The sequence below is a fragment of the Mesoplodon densirostris genome, chromosome 12 (assembly GCF_025265405.1).
Source record: "Mesoplodon densirostris isolate mMesDen1 chromosome 12, mMesDen1 primary haplotype, whole genome shotgun sequence".
Lineage (NCBI taxonomy): Eukaryota > Metazoa > Chordata > Mammalia > Artiodactyla > Ziphiidae > Mesoplodon > Mesoplodon densirostris.
The window spans coordinates 29,984,246-30,001,385 of NC_082672.1; the positions used below are offsets into that span (position 1 = coordinate 29,984,246).

At 35.1% G+C, this 17,140-nt stretch overlaps 1 long non-coding RNA gene across 1 annotated transcript in view; it reads left to right on the top strand.

Annotated features, from left to right (window-relative positions):
* The window catches only part of LOC132500030 (uncharacterized), a 37,931-nt gene that overhangs the window by 16,345 nt on the left and 4,446 nt on the right, over positions 1-17,140 (top strand). Inside the window, exon 2 of the long non-coding RNA XR_009533956.1 lies at positions 15,161-15,238. This is a non-coding gene — a long non-coding RNA (uncharacterized LOC132500030). The remainder of the gene's footprint in view (positions 1-15,160; positions 15,239-17,140) is intronic.

A 17,140-nucleotide genomic window follows, 5' to 3' on the forward strand; every position in this document is an offset into this window, starting at 1 on the left:
CAATTCAATGAGAATTTTGATTAAGTAAATTTGAAAATATTATTGAAATGGTTGAATTACTTTGTTAAGTTATAGCTTTTGATTTATTAGTTGTATAATAGTGTTCGCTTCTAATAAAATTGTAAAATCAATAAACTGAGCAAATACAATGTACAAACAACAGGGATTATCCCTGTTTCAGAAGGACTCTTCTTAAATATATAAAATAACGCTATCAACACCTGTAACAACCCATTCTTGTTGTCCAACACTCAGGCTCCTTTTTCCAGTCTGCAAATATATATTAGAACTTTCCATGTGTCAAGTAACATACAAGGCCCTGTGGACTTTACCTTGTTCATCTTTATCGCCATCTTATTCATCAGGTTGGAATGCAAGGTGCTTAGTTAGCTACAGCACACTGCTTAGGGCAGCAGGCTATAGCTGCAAACTGCAATCAGCAGGTGCAATGTTCGATTTCTTTTTTCTTCCTTTCATTTCACACATGTTTTGAACTAAGGCATTTTTCTACTAAAGCTGTTTTTTAGATTTAGGTCTGTGCTCCAAATATAAGAGTTTGGTTTGTTGACCACAAAATAGACAGGTCTGAAGCAGAAAGGGATCCTTAGTGTATTGTGACCCTTGTCTTCTTTCCATGAACTGGCTGCTCGAGAGAAATGGGTACCTATGAGAGACAGACTAGCACAGCCAGGTTTGGAGCCAGATGGATGGGTTGTTCCCAGTTCTGCTTCTCTCTGGCTGTATGAGCTTGGGCATGATTAACCTCTTTTAGTTTCATAGGGTGGTTAAGAGGACTAAGTGAGATTACACACACACATACACACACAGAAATTAGCACATTCGAAATTCTCTATGAGCATGACCTCTTGCTATTACATATTCTATCTTGTGTTTCTTACATGCTCCAGGTTACGGTTCTTTTTCTTCCCCTTTCTCTAAGTAAAATATGCTACTTCTCTGGTCATTTAGGTGTATATCTTAACCTAAAGTTTCTAGAGAAATTAATCATTATAGTCTGCAATGTGAACTTTTAGTGAATTATAAGCTGCGTGTTTGAGCAAACCCACGTACCATGAAAATCTTTGTATAACAAAATGACTATAAAGCCATGGCTTTAATTTATGCATTTTAATAAGCATTGACTAACACAACAATTTCAAGGCAGTTAAAATATTTGAGCTCTTAATATCTTTATAACACAATTAGAACTGTATCATTGTTATAATTTTGATGAAACTTTTAAGCTGTGTTATACAGTTATAAGAGTACCTTTCTCCCATATGACATTTAAAGAAGTTCAAAGCAAAGAAATATATTAGAAAAATCAATGTCCTCTGCCTTTTAAAAGACCAAATTTCACTGTGACAGTACTGTGTTTTACGTTCCTTCAATGCATTTGGTCATTTTATAGAAATACAGGTTTATATACCCTTTGTAATAATTCTTTCTGCATTCATTATTAAGAATTTATAAGATTACAAACTCATTTCATCAATATTAGCCTCCAAAAGTGATATTTTTATTTAAAAGGCAGTAAATAATTTGCACTAAAGTGTGAAGGACTGGCTGATTTACTCAGGAATTACCTGTTTATTAAAAGCAAATGTAGTAATAATTTGAAAGACTTCTGATTTGAAGGGAAAGAGCTACTGTGTACCAGGAGGGTTGAGTGCTTGACATGTGTCATCATGTTAAATCCTCATAATAACATTTTTAGGTAGATGTTATCATCTCCCTTTACAGACATAAAACTAATACTTAGAGTGATTATCCACCCAAGTTCACTCATTCAGCAGCAGGGAGAAGTTGATGGAATCCAGGTTTTCCTGACTGGTATTTCTCCACTGCTTCACACTGCTTCCTAATTACCCCTTTCTGATAGAAATCTTTCTCAGTGGAGTAATTGCCAGATGCCTTTCCTTGTCAGATAAGATGGTATTCTCTCAGAGGTGGATTCTTGGGGATCCATCTTTTTATAATTGTTTGAACTATTTCAGGGACATGGTTTGGTATCTTTGTAATATCTGCAGATGCCTATATTAATTTCTTAGATATGTATACTAACTTCTTAATTATGCTCACATTTTCATGAGTCTTGAAATTGAGATACTCCTGTTTCCATGGTCATCTCTGTTCCCAAGCCATGGACACAGATCATGTGAGCCTCGTTCCTCTGGAACAGCATCAACTACAGAAGCCAGAAACTCAGGACTGATTCTCGACATTTCTTTCTCTCCCACCTTCCATAGAGGATAATCTATCACAAGTTCTGTTGATTCTACCTCCTAAAAAGCTATGGAATCTATTCACTTCTTTCATCTTCCCAACCAACATTATTGTTCAAGGTACCACCACCCCTCACCTTAATAGCTGCAACTGGATTTGTTCAAAGTGGTCCTACCACATCCTTTCTTGCCCCCCTCTATCCATTCTTCATGATGCTGCTGGAGTGACCTTTGAAAACATGAATCTAATGAATTCAGTTCTCTGTTTAAAATCCTTTTTTTCTCATTCCTTTTTTTTTTTTTGGTGGGGCCAGGATATCATGCTTATCATTACTTTTAAGCTAAAGACTAATAGTAGTTTTTGGTGGGAGGTAGATCTAAATATGGCATCTTCACTGATGTGGTGATATAGAAAGGAGTAGTATCTTCCATGCCTTTTCTCATAGCTTGACATTATGAAAATTTACTGTGTCCTGCTGTGGAGATAAAAATGCATAATTTTGAAGAAAAATATGATATAGTAAAACTCAAACCAGATGAGGCAGATGAGGACTAATAGTCCTTAGAAAAAATGAAAAGTTGTCAAGACTTTCCACCACTCTCCTCACCAAAAAAACAACAGAACTAGATGATTTTATCATTCTGTAGTCTCTAAAGGACAGATAACTGCATTTACTTAAGCAGTTTCAGAGAGTAGAGAGAAAAACGTTTCTAAGTTATTTTTATGAAGCGAGTATAATATTGACACCAAATTTTTAAAATGCTATTATACTTGAACTTGTAATAGCCATTCACCATGCCCAAGAACTCTAGTCTATTTTTGTGGAAATCGTCTCAAAGATCCTAAACAAAATATGAGTAAATAGAACTAAGCAGCATATGAACAGACTAATATGATACACATAAGTGTACTTATACACTTTTATATGTATGAACACAATGATATTTAATATTAGGAAATCCATCAATATATTCATTATGTTAATTGGTCTCAGGAAAAAACCCCACAGAGTCACGTCTGTATGTGCTAAAGTCATCTGATAAAATTTAACATTGACTTACTAAAAAAAGCATAACTAAATAGAAGCTTCTGTAATGTGACAAGGAACTAGACACATTCTCATTGAAGCCAAGGACAAAAAATTTATATTATCTCTACTATGATTCTTAATTGTTCTAGTAGTCTTAGCCAAGGCAATTATACAAGAGGAAGAAATGGGTTAGTAAAACTTCATTGGAGAGAGACAATTTACAATTGTTTTCAGGAGAACAATGTATAATTGTTTATAAATGTTTTCAGATGATAAAATTACATACTTGGGTAATTGAAGAGAACCTACTGAAAAGCTACAGAAAGAATAATAGAATTAATAAAGATGGCAGTTTGTAAATTGATACATAAAATCAACAATTTTCTTAATACAAGTAACAATCTGCTAGAAAAGAAAAAAAGAGGAAAAGGTTCCATTTACAACAATAATAACAACAAAGAATTAAACACTTAGGAAAAAATTCAAAAGGCAATGTTCAGTATCTAGTAATAGGAAATATGTATTGAACACTTACTACTGCTGCACACAGTTTGTGCTTTGAGGAGCTTCTCGTTGAATTCTCATTACAACTCTCTGAAGTAGGTGCTATTATTATTTCTGTTTTACTCATGAGAAAAAGGAGGTACAAAGTGTTCGTGGAACTTGCTCAAGATCTTATAAGTTTAAGAACATATACTTTTAATTCACAGAATACAATTCCTTCTGGGCAGTGTAATACTCATTGAGGAGCATTTGTTTTAAAAACCCACCATGAAAACTTATATTGCTCTTGGTCTGAAGACTCAATATTTTGAAGACATCAAGTCTCCCTATTTAATTAATAAATATAATGTAATATCAATACAAATACAAAGAAAAAAATTTAAGTTAGATAAACTGGATTTTATATTGCTAGATATATTCCAAAAAATAATATAAAAAATAATAAGGTAATAAGGGAGGAATGGTACCCTATATTAAAATATATTATAAAATTATATTAATTTAAATAATTGTGTGTTGGCACCTGAGTAAACAGACACATGGTTGGAACAATATGAGGAATCTAGAAATCCAAATATAAATGAAAATTTAATTTTTGAAAATGGTCTTATTTCAGATCAATGGAAAAATACATTCCTTAATAAACTCTGTTAGGACAAATAGGCTGTATCCTTACTTCACTGCTTGAACTCAAATTCTAAATGGACTAACGATTTAAAAGTAAAAAATTAAAACTATGAAACGTAGAAGAAAAGTGAGAAACTTTTTAAAAATTTAATTCTAGTGTGTGTGGGGGGGAGGCAGGGGGAATGTGGCTTTCCAAACAAACATGAAACCTGAAAGCCATGAAAGAAAAGACTGATAAATATGCTTCCATACATATTTTAAATATAAACAAAATCAAAACACAGATTTCAAATAGGAGAAATACTTGGAAGTACATGCTAGAAAGAGGGTTTATTTCCTTAATCTATTAAGAACTTTGTGAACCAATATGGAAAAAGCCAACAACTCCAGTAGCAACATGGATAAAAGCATGAAAAGGGAAGACTTGCTTTCTAGCACATAATCTTTCTGTAGTTTAAAATTTCATATATATAATATAAAACTTTTGAACAAAAAAGTAGAATATAATTACCCTGTGATAAACCACCTACATATATATCTTCTGAAATGTTTTCTATAAATATATTTTTTACAAAACATTGAATTGTATTTTATAATAATTCATTTTGTTATCTTACATGTTATAAATATCTTTGGATGTCACGAAATGTTCTATGACACAAATGAATGGCAAAATCATTTTTCCTGTTGTACGTATTTGTTTCCAGTTTTTTGTTATTATGAGCATTCCTTAAATAAGAATCCTTATCCACACCCCATATGATATTAATTAATTCTTTATGTTGAACAAATTCGCTGAAATAGAATTGCTAGGTTAAAGGGCATATGTATTCTTAAATAATTTAAATAATAATTTTGAACATTTTTAGATTGTTCTAATTTATACATTCTCAGACAGTATTTGGGAGTAGTTGTTTCATTGATTTCTTGTCAAAATTGTGGATTACCATTTTAAGAAATCCTGACTAATAAGATCACTGAAAAATGTATCTTATTATTGTTTTAATATTATATAAATGATTACAATGAGATTGAATCTTATATATACATACAGACTTTTTTTTTTTCTCTTGTGATATTAGGCATCTACTTAGAGAAAATAAATGCTGTGCCTATTTGGCTAAAATAACTATCCGGGCTAGAAACAAATCATCTGATCATTTCAATTTCCATAGCCACTGTAGTAGGTATTCTTGCAATCAGTTTAAGGATAGTGTCACAAACAGTACCTTAACTCTTAATTAGTTACTATTAGTCAGGGAACCTACATATGCAGATTCACCAAGCAGTCATACAAGAAGAAAAACCTGATGAGTCATCACAAAATTTGGATGGTTCGCCAGTGTTTTTGCTGATGGTAGAGTTTTTCAACCACTTCCTATACGTTTTTCTTATGATTTCTTTCCATAATAAACCTGATAATTTAAAACTCTCCCTTCAACGGAGCTGCTTTCATTTCCAACAGTCAAGGGAAGACACAAACAGCTCGGTGTTACATAGTCAATTAAACCAAGGTGGAAGAGGGGGAGGGTGGGCACAGTGATAAATGAGCAGTCATTTCAATGTTTTCTTTCCAGAAGAAATCAGAGCCAGATTACACATTATCTCCTCGCCCTGACTTTTAGCAAGACAGATAGCCACGCAAAATTTTCAGGTTCAAATAGTCTCTATCAAAAGGGCGAAAACCCTCATCTTCTGGGCACACTGAACTTTCATCTTTTTTAACTGAAGGGATCCGATTTCTCTTACTGAATAAGAAAGAATTTATTCAAATGACTCTGTCAGTGTTAGGTCTTTAACCAAAATAAAGGCAAACGATGAAAGAAATTAACAACACCACTTGACGCAGAGCTTTTTAGAGATTGTCCAAAAAGTGCTGTTTCAGATTCTAAAAGCAAAGTGATCGTGTTTACTTGTCATCAGTACTCCAAGTTCCTGTTCAGAATTTTGTATTTTAGATGTCTAGTCTTACATCGTTGCGTTACTATAATACATTGTTGGCCTTAAAGCTGAGGCAACAATAAATTACATTAAAAGCATATACTGTTGGGAAAATAAATCCTTTTGATTGTATTTCAAGTTACAAAATTACCTATTTATCTTTGCCGGTCGATATTTAGTACAAACTTCTTTGTTTTGAGAAGATTTTAATGTAGCACTTCATATATTAACGACAGAAATAAATTCTAAGAAATAAATTAAGATTAGAAATAGAGAATGAATGAATTGGTTTGTTCTTTTCTCGTTAGGTGTATTAACTGTAAAAGCAAACGCTGTAGGCTTTTGGAGCGAATCCACTGCAGAATCTGCGACACCAGGGTCTAAGTTATCTTCAATTAGGGACCAGTGAGTACATTAGGTTGCATTCCATATTGGGTGGAATTAAATTTCGGGTTCAAATCGTTTGTCAGCGCTCTAAAAACCCCAAACGACCTCTCTGATATATGACCCGGATGTTGCCAGACCAAACAATTTTTACCAAAGTGGGCCCTCCAGCGTGGGCTTAGAACTGGGTCACCTGCAGGGCAGATCTCAGCTTTGGTGACCTTCCCGGAACCTGGGGAGAAGGTTCCGCCGCAGAGGGAGCGGAAATCTCCCTTGAAAGGGCCTGACGGCTGCAGCCCAAACCCCTCCAACAGGGAGAGGGTATCCGGGCGGGCTGGGGCGGGTAGCTGGCCGCAGCACATCCGCAGGTGGAGATGCGCATCTCCGCGGAGGTGCGCGCAGCTGTGGGTAGGGAGCAGGTGGGAGGATCCCGCTTTCCGCTCCAGCACCGCCCGGGGTCAGAGGGATTGTCCTCTCTAGCACTGCCCAGTCAATTTGTCAAGGACCCGCATCGGATAAATAGCTGTCTCCCCCAGACCTGTATAGTGACTAATCCAAATAAATCGCAGTCACTTTTCCTGAGCGCTTCAGCGGGCAGCCGGGCTTTAAAGGCTCTGCCTCCCAGACCTCCAGGGAAGACTGGCCGCGGCCTCTGCGCACACCTCAGCGCCCCTGGCCCGCCCGGGAGCCGCAGCCTTCTCTCCCGCGACTTGGGACCAATGAGAGCTGTGGCAGCCCAGCGCCAGCAGCGCTGGCATGATCTGCCGGCTGGAGTTGCCCTTTGGGGTCCCCGGGGTGAAAAGCTAGGGTGAATCCTCTCATCCTCCTGTGGACTTGTCTGGAATTTTACCCCCCTGACCTGGTTTGAAGATCTCTCCTCTGGGATCTTCTTTACTCCCCACCTTTCTACCTCTTTCGCTGCTGCTCTAAGCCTCAGAAATTCGAAATATCTTCCGCATCTCGTTTGAAGCTTTTGGGCCAGTCAGTCAGGATCTTTACCGGTTTCCTCCGAGATTTTTAAAGCTTTGATCCCCAAACTTACAGCTCCATCTCCCCCACTTCCATCCTTTCTCCTCTGGGATCCCTCTGGATGCCTGCTCAAAATACCTGCTGGCGCCAGAGGAAATTCACTTGTAACAGATACTCAGAGGGTGTAAAACCAACACTCTGCTTCCGGGGTCATTTTCCTCCCCACCTTCTGCCCCATCAACTTGTCGCTTAGCCAGCGCCAACACCGGGAATTATTGTGAATCCTGAGTGCAGGGCTGGACAATTTGGAACCACTTTAATAGACCCGATGATTGCTATTTAACACGTTGTCTCAGGGACACTGCTTTGTGCAGCCCTAGATTCTTGGCATCTGTGAAATGAACATGAGGCCCAGGATTGGTCCACAGGTAGCTTTTATAAAGGGATCCAGCAAGTCTTAAAGCTTCAAAATATGTAAAGTAAAAGTGAACTATTCCATTTGCTTCCAAAACCCTTACTGGAAAAAAAAAAATGCTGGGGAAAGCAGAAAATCTCACTCATTTTATTTTGGTGTTAAACTAGAAAGATTTAGGCAACATAATTTTACAATGGATTTATTCCCAGATATTATTTACGTTTCATGTATAAGGTGAATCATTGATGAATATAGCGATGTTTTATGAATGTTTACCACCAGGAGGTTGAAAGACAGACTTTCTTTTCCTAAACATTTGTAAGAGCATCAAGTGTATTTTATTTGAACAAGTAAAAGCATTATTATATCATTTCTTTTCACAAAAGCAAAACCTAATAGTCCAATAATGTTTTGTGACTGTTATAAAATTTTGCTTTTCAGTTCTATCTAATATCTCATTTATTTTTCAAATTTTACTCTTTATGAATCACTTGCCATGCCTATGATTATTATGTAAAGCTCCTGAGCTTTATAAACACTGAAGAACTATGTGCTGTGTTTATATTTCTAAACATTTAAGTTTGTTGGAGAAATAGCAGATACTTTTAGGTAATTTTATTTGAAAATTCATCTGAAAATTGTTGTCTTTCAAAGATCTTTGTCTGGATTTGTTTTCTGCTTGGCCCTGCCTCTGTGCTGCTGAGCAGAGCTTCAGGTCTTCAGTAAATGTTCACAGAGCTCATTTTGGTTGATAGCTAAAGAGGAGAGCCTATCCAAAGGCCCTCACTTCAATTTCCCTGTCACCTAAAACACCTTGAGATTAGCTCAGCTGTCGTGGAGTGCAATTTTCAGTCAAGATCTGTGACGCTTCATAGTTTACTTTCTACTGTGGCATCACTCCCATGGTCATGAACTTCTGGAATGCTGTTGAGCAGAGATTTTCCCGTTTCATAAATCATTTTCGGAGATCTCGTCTGATTTGTTAGTCAGAGACGGAGTTTAAACAGTGGTCAAAGATAAGGTACAGATCTACACTGGGAGTTCATTAAGATCTTCCTGTGGGAAAAGATCTGTCATATTTCAGAGATTTGGAGTTCTTCATGGAGCCAAAAGTGACATACGATTTTTGTTACTTGAGGTATTTCTCATTTACAAGGTTTTCCAGTTTGTTTCTCTGCCAAAAAGAAATGGCAGAATATATCAATGTATGAAATTTGTAATTTAAAGACAACATCTTCTAGGTTCTAGAAAAGCTAGGTTAATTTTATGAATACCAAGGTAGACATATGAAATACTCCACAAATTAGAGCTAGATGTCAATGTTATAATTGCTGTTTCTTGAACCTTTTAGAGAGCATGAGGGAGGGACAAGGAGTAGGAGGGAGTTTCTCAGGATTACCAAATTAGATTTTTGAGTTGTCCATTATGGAATTTATTTGACAATTAAACTGTGCAAGGTCAGTTAACCAACTGAATTTTCTTTTCTCACTCCAGAGTATGTTGGTGGGTGACAGAGCATAACAGTGTTATTTCAGATATTATTAACTTATCCTGAAAATAAGTCATTTTTTGACACCACTCAAGGTAAATGATTAGCTTCAGGGTAACACTGACAAATATGAGAACAAAGCCTCATTTGGGTTAAGTTGAAGCAAATTGTTCTCCTAGTAGAACAGAAAAATGACAACAAAAAAGGAATGAATAAAAGATTAAGACAAAAAAATAATGCCGGTCTGATCATTGTATCACTTTTGATTTTTATCTTTTGACACAATTTTTTTAAAAGTCTGTCATACTTTATAACTTTCTCAGATTTTTTTAAGAAGGGAGATTTTAAAAAACTCCTTAAAATAGTTTTGAAATACAATAATTATCCTTTCAAAAAAATAGAGTTGACAGTAATTTTCTAGTGAATTTGATAGAATTTGTTTAGAAAAGCAAGTAGACAATTGTGCCTCCAAATAACAAATCTAAGCCCAGATAATTACTCAAACCTCCCCTCTGCTTAAAAAAAAAAAAAAGAAACAACTTTATTGAGATATTATTCACATACCATACAACACAAAGTGTACCATTCAAGGTTTTTCAGTATAGTCACAGGATTGTGCAAACATTACTACAATCTAATTCAAAATATTCCCCTCCTCACTACAGAGAAACCCCCAACAATTAGTCACTTCCGCTCCCTCCTTCTCACCCCAGCTCTAGGCAGTCACTAATCTACTTTTCTTTACAGATTTGCCTATTCTGGACATTCCATATAAATGGAATCATATAATATGTGGTCTTTTGTGACTAGATTCTTTCACTTAGCATAATGTTTTTGAAATTCATCCACATTGTAGCATGTATCAGTACTTCATCCCCTTTTATGGTTGAATAATATGCCACTGAATGGATATACTACATTTTACTTATCCATTTATCAGTTAATGGGCATTAGAGTTTCCATTTTTTGACTATGGTGAATAATGCTGCTATGGACACGTGTATAAGGTTTTTTTTAAAAAATTTTATTATTATTTATTTTTTAAATATATTTTTGGCTGCGTTGGGTCTTTGCTGCTGTGCACAGGCTTTCCCTAGTTGCAGTGAGCAGGGGCTACTCTTCGTTGCGGTACGCTGGCTTCTCATTGCGGTGGCTTCTCTTGTTGCAGAGCATGGGCTCCAGGCGCCCGGGCTTCAGGAGTTGTGGCTTGCGGGCTCTGGAGCGCAGGCTCAGTAGTAGTGGTGCATGGGCTTAGTTGCTCCACGGCATGTGGGATCTTCCTGGACCAGGGCTCGAACCCATGTCCCCTGAATTGGCAGGCGGATTCTTAACTGCTGTGCCACCAGCGAAGCCCTGTGTATAAGTTATTGTGCTCCACTCTGCTTTGATTGTATATAGTGTCAAGCACTGCTTGATCTGTATGTTCATGTGATAGATAGATGGAAATTTGCTTTCTATCTTGAAAGAAATAGAAATCTAACCCCATTTTTTACTGCCCATTTACCAGATTGTGAATTGTTTTCCATGACATAGTCATACAATTTATCTCTAAGAAACACTGTAGGAGTAAAGAGTTATTTAATTTGTCTGTTCATTTGAACCAGGTAGAAAAAAGGGCACTGAAAAACAGAAAAAAATTGTTTTTGTTTGCAGATAGTCAAATTAATAAAGTTATCCAAATGAAACTATATGTAAGTATTAGGATCTAGCTATATTTGCTTATGGACTTTCCATCTGGTGCAATTTAGTTGATTTTGTTGTTGTTGATTGTGCTAACCCTAAAGTCTTGTATGCTTGCTTACTTACTATTGTAATTCTCATATTCCCACAGAATATTCATTTTACACTTTAGTTTTCTCTTCCATTGGGTAAAAAGAGCCTCTTTAGCCTTTTTTGGTTTGGTTTTATCAGTGAGCACTTGATTTCTATGACAGCAGGCTCATTTCCATTTTTAAGGGGCTGGGTAGAATACTTATGGTGTTCTGCCTTGCAACTGTGATGAATCTGGCTCCAACGTGTATTTTAAAACATTCATTATTTGCACAGTAGAACTCCAAGAAGAACAGATGGCATGATATTAGATTGAATGGACAACAGTTAGAACTTGTACATGTTCTCTGTAAAAAAGTGTCGTCCAACAGATATTTATTGATTGCCTCTCAACACAGTGCTGATATGGTTGATGCGGATGAGTTTCTTCTATTTGTTTTTTATGTAACTAAGGATTTACATTCTTCGCACTAAAATAGATAAAGTACTGCTCAAGACTGGGGCACTCGTTGATTGTGGCCTCAGTTGCGAGAGACTAACTTGCATAATATGTTTAATTATAACATCCAAACATGAATATTAAAATCTTTTTGTTTTAGGATATTATTTATTACATAGATTTATTACATAGATCCACATAGCACCTGCTGGAATACCTGAAACCTTTTTGGAACCAAACATTTCATGGAACCAAATTTGTAACACACAACAGTTCACTAGCTTTGAAATTCAGTTGATTCTGTTAAGAAACCATGTAACTACCCTAATTCCAACTGAATTAAGGTTTACATTGTGTAGCATCAGTTACAGTATAGAGCTGGTGGTTGTTACTATGTAGTTATTAATAGTTAATCATTGTAGATAACTCTGAAAAAGAAAATCCCCTTTGGTAGCATCTGCAACACTTTGGCAAAAATCTCAATGTATATGAGGTTTCAAAGGAAATAAAGTAGATCTCACTCAATTTGCAAGAAGGCTTTTAAAGAGGTAGATTCTAGTTATCGAGACTCAGCAGTGGCAGTAGGGTTAAAATCATGATTCCCCCAAAAGATGTCATTGACTCTTTTATAACCTAAAACACGGGCTTTCCTGAGCTATGTGAGGTTTAGAGTTAATGCAATGAGATTCAACAGAACTTCCCTGCTTTCCAATTCCCTTTCTCTCTTGTGTCATTTTGATTAAGTGCATTTATGTTTTAAATCCAGACACAAGCTATATCCTTTATTTTAAGGTCTCTTTTTAAAAATATGTATAGGCAAGAAGTGGCTTTGGAATTGGATGAGATTCGTGGCCTGAGAATGGGGTTTTAGACGTGGCAGCATGAACTTCCGGGGTATGAAGTTCAGATGAAGACACTCCATTCCATTAACTTCTAATTGCTCAAAACTTTTGACTCCCTTTTCCTGCTCCAGCATTTCAAAAGAGGTCCTGCACAGTCAACATCCCCCTGAGCTTTGGAAAGTTTGTTTCCAAGTGTACTGCTCAGGACAAAACATGTTTGGGTGCTAAATAGTGTAGAAAGGTGATTCAGTTCAATGAAAAATGTTAATTTGATGAGCCTGGGTATCCCAGGCCTAGGATTCTTCATTACAGAATGATTCTCTGATAATCTTCTTTGCAAGAAAAGAAATGAGACCTGACTTCCTTTCATGGATATGAACAAACTTAGCCTTTCTTGTAGCTTTATATGTTTATCTTCTTAAGTATACACAGATTTATAACTCCATGGTATTTACTTATTGCAGGACAGGTGGCCTCCTGACAAGTTGTCTTCAGAATAGGATACAGTAATTAATCTTATTATAGATATATTGATATTAGTACCATAAAAATCACTCTCTAAAACCATTGTATAGACTGTCTACTGGCTTCCAATTAAACTTAAAAGACACAAAGATAAGTGAATAAATAAGAGAATGAATGATGTAATGAATACAGGATAAAATATAGGCATCTGTTGTCTGTGTAAGAGGGAAGGAGATAGCATGGTCTTTGGCAATCTAGTTAAGTAATTTGCATTTTATTCTAAGGATACTTATCACCTTCTCTCTCTCTCTTCTTGCACTATGTTAGTTACGATTATTATCTGGATAGTTAAAAAGCTTGGCTACTATACTGTATAGGTCATCAAGGGAATGAGAAATTGGAAAATTAGCATGTATCTCAATGGGAATTTCAAAATGCTTATGTAAGTCTTTTAAAGATACTCTATTGATGGATGGGGGCAGAATCTTGAAGAAAATATTGAGAAAATGACAAAGCAACTGGAGTAAACACTGATTTTCCTGTAGGAACTGTAGGAACCTGGGCTCTGAGTGTTTATAAACTATAAAAAGTATCATTTTTCTAACTTTATTAGTTGAATCTTCTATGGTAGAGTGTCATTGCCTAACTAACATCATGACTATCCAGTAGGTGTCAAATATTGCTTAAATAATTGCCATGTGCCCAGACATACAACTCTGTGCTTGGTGTGTGTGTGTGTGTGTGTGTATGTGTGTGCATGCATGTGCACACGCACGTGTGGTAGGGGAGAAGAAGGAAGAGGAGGTGGGAGGAGGAGGGGAAGGAGAAGAAATAAAAGATCTTGAACTTGCTACTCTTTAATAACGAACAATACAAGGCGTACAAGTGCTCAAAAGAAAGTTTCTTGTTCAGGATTATAAAATTAAAAAAAAAGAAATTTATTAAGATATTAATTTTGTAATGGGAGAGAGAATAAACTCAGTTTTCACTATAAATATGGTGTTCTTTTAGCAGCAATCGTTACAGAATGTCAGCTGAGTACCACTTAATCTTTTTTTCCTCTGAGGGGAGGGAGATATCATACCTTTTGTTTTTATTACTGTCTCCATATGTTCAAGAGCTGGGCCAGGAAACTGATGGTGTTTAATCTGCCACAAGTTTTTGGGAAACCATGATTCAAAATTTCTTCTTTTTTAAAAATAGCTGCATTTTCTTCACTTTGGAAAATTTTGAAAATGCAGAAAACGCAAAGCAAATGATAATTACAGCCATGTTTTGATTCTGAATTAATCTTACAATAAGATTATCTTTTTTATAGATGACCTTTCAGTGTCTGGTTGAGCACTTATCACTTCCTGTGTATTCACATATGGTGGGAAGACTACACATCTCATTGGGCAAAATAGGCATGAAAATAAATCCTCTAAAGCTTCCATTACTTTGCAAGGATAAACAGAGTTGGCATTAGAACAAATAGACAAACATTTGTGTCTTTTATTCTCTAATTTTGAAACTAAGGGGAATCTGTCCAGTCAGTGGTAAGAGATACATGTTGTTTTATTTAGAGGAAACAAACCTTTAAAGAACTGTGTTCCTCTTAGTTGTAAAAATTTCAAAATATGTACTAAAACAAGACATAATAAATTATTGTTGCTTATAGTTCTTTCTTACTAGTGCAAAGAACAGTGGAAAGCTGAGGAATTATTTATTAGATCCAACTGAATCTTTGTTGTGAAATAAAAAATACTGCCCTCTAAAACTGTGATTTTTTTAAAAAAAAATTCAAATAACCCAAATCTGCCAGGGTAAACGTGGTCTACATTATCACCTAAAGCTTAGGGGGAAAACATACACCCTGACTATTAATTTAAAATAAATACTCACCATTGTGCATGCTTTTATAAGTCATTTAAGTCAGAATTTCAAAAATTGAACTATGTACCACTGAATATTAACTGAGCAATTCAGATTAGCATGACTCTTGTGGTTAATATTTGCAGAAACTTCTAATAATTATCAAGATGGCCTTTATTTGTTTTTTCTTGCCACTGACCCATAGGATATACAAAAAGAAAACAGATCAGCCTCTTTCCTGATAAGAAGAGTAACCAAGAAGGCCATCTGCAAGAACTAAGTCGTGAGTAATTTCTTTTTTTAACATGCATCAAAATATGTTAATATACATTACCTTGGGCAGATGAGATGTATGATTTCTTTAAATAAGTTCAAAGACGTTTATATAAAAACAGTGAACAGAGGCACGTTACTTTATCTTTTGAAGAGAGAAGAACTAGTGAAAATGGAAATTCCAGAAATGTCTGTTTCTTAGAATGAGATCAGTTTAAATTTTTCCAGGGCATAACAAAACGCTTAAAAATTTTTAAGCATTAAACTTAACATACCATGTTTTAGAAAATACATAAGAGCAACCTGGATTTAGGGGGTTTAGAGCAAGTCTTTGAAGTATCTTAAATCTCCTTGAGACCTAAAAGATTGTTTATAACTAACGGTTGCTTTGTAAAAACAATGTTGACGAGATGTTTTAAAATTTTCCTGTTAAATTTTTATGAGAATATGTGGGGATGGGAAAAGGGAGCATCTGTATTGCAAGATGATTTCATAAAATTGATTTATGTAATCTCAAAATTGGGGAACAGAATGCTTAGCAGGAAAGAGATTTATCAGTGGGTTGTATATGTGAAGCAAATGAAAATATGGAAAGCTATATCAGCTTAGATGGGCCTAATAATTTCTGAATATTAGTATAAGATTAGTGATACAGCATCTTTAATAGATTTTTTGTGGGTCTTTTTTGTTAGGCCAGTGGAACCCAATACTGTGGTGCACATGACTGAGAGGGAACTGTCAGACTATTGGATATATCAATTCCATAATATATGTTTTTCTGCAAAGTTTTACTTTTAGAGTGATCAGATTTTATTTAAAACAGATCTAAGAAGGAAAGTTTTTTGGAAATCAAGACTGTATTAGTATTTGGAGCTGCTGACAGGGAGAAGACTCTATTCTTAAAAAAGCATTTCTCTGTCTGGCTGTATTATATGAGTTTTTTTTTTTTCTTGTTTGCTTTTAACTCATTCATTCTTGGCTATGTGCTCTTGTAACATAGTCAGTTTTTGTCAAGAGAAGGCCAAATAATGGAGGGATACTCAACACAGAAACAACCTTAGAAAATGTTGATTTTTCATTTCTCAGCTATCAATTAATCTGCTGGTCATTTATTTCACTAATTAGCCTCCTCTTGGAAAAGGTGAACAGAAATTTTTACCACTGCTAAATTCCAAGTTAATAAAAAAATTTACCTTAGTTTTAATTAGCAAGAGATTTAGTAAAGAAGAGAGTTAAAAATACTTGGCATTTTACTTATTTATATTATTAACGTACACTTGACTATATTAATGTATAATTCATAAATACATTTATTATATATTACTATATATGAATTGTATTTGTTTTTTCTTATCCTAATTACATATGCACTACAGCATAGAATTTTCAGAGTTAATTGCAGTGACTCTCCTGTCTTTCACTCCCATTCTCTCTAGATTCATTATTTAAACTATTAACACCTTATATTTTCCAAGATTTTGTTCTTATACCTAAATAATATCCCTCATGATATAATGAACGTATTTTGATCTATTTTCACTTTAGATTTATAAGGCTTTATCATTACATAGTAATAATCCTAGATTTCTTAACATTTGGAGAATTCTTTTATTAAATTAGTGAGTGATTTGAGGAAAGCTCTTTTTGCAGGGGAGGGTTGCTTTGCATTTTGTTTCTTATTTTGGGTTTTTTTTTTTTTGGTCATCAACACTATACTCTTGACAAATGGACATATTTGTGCTTATGTTAAATAAAGTGAATTGAAATTAATCTTATAAGAATTGCATTTATACTCCTTTAAAAAATCAGTATTTCTTTGATACATATATATGCACTACAAAAAAGTGCACTTGATTTGATGTCATTTTTCTAAAAGAGATATACACTTAGAGACTTAAAAAGATCTATATCA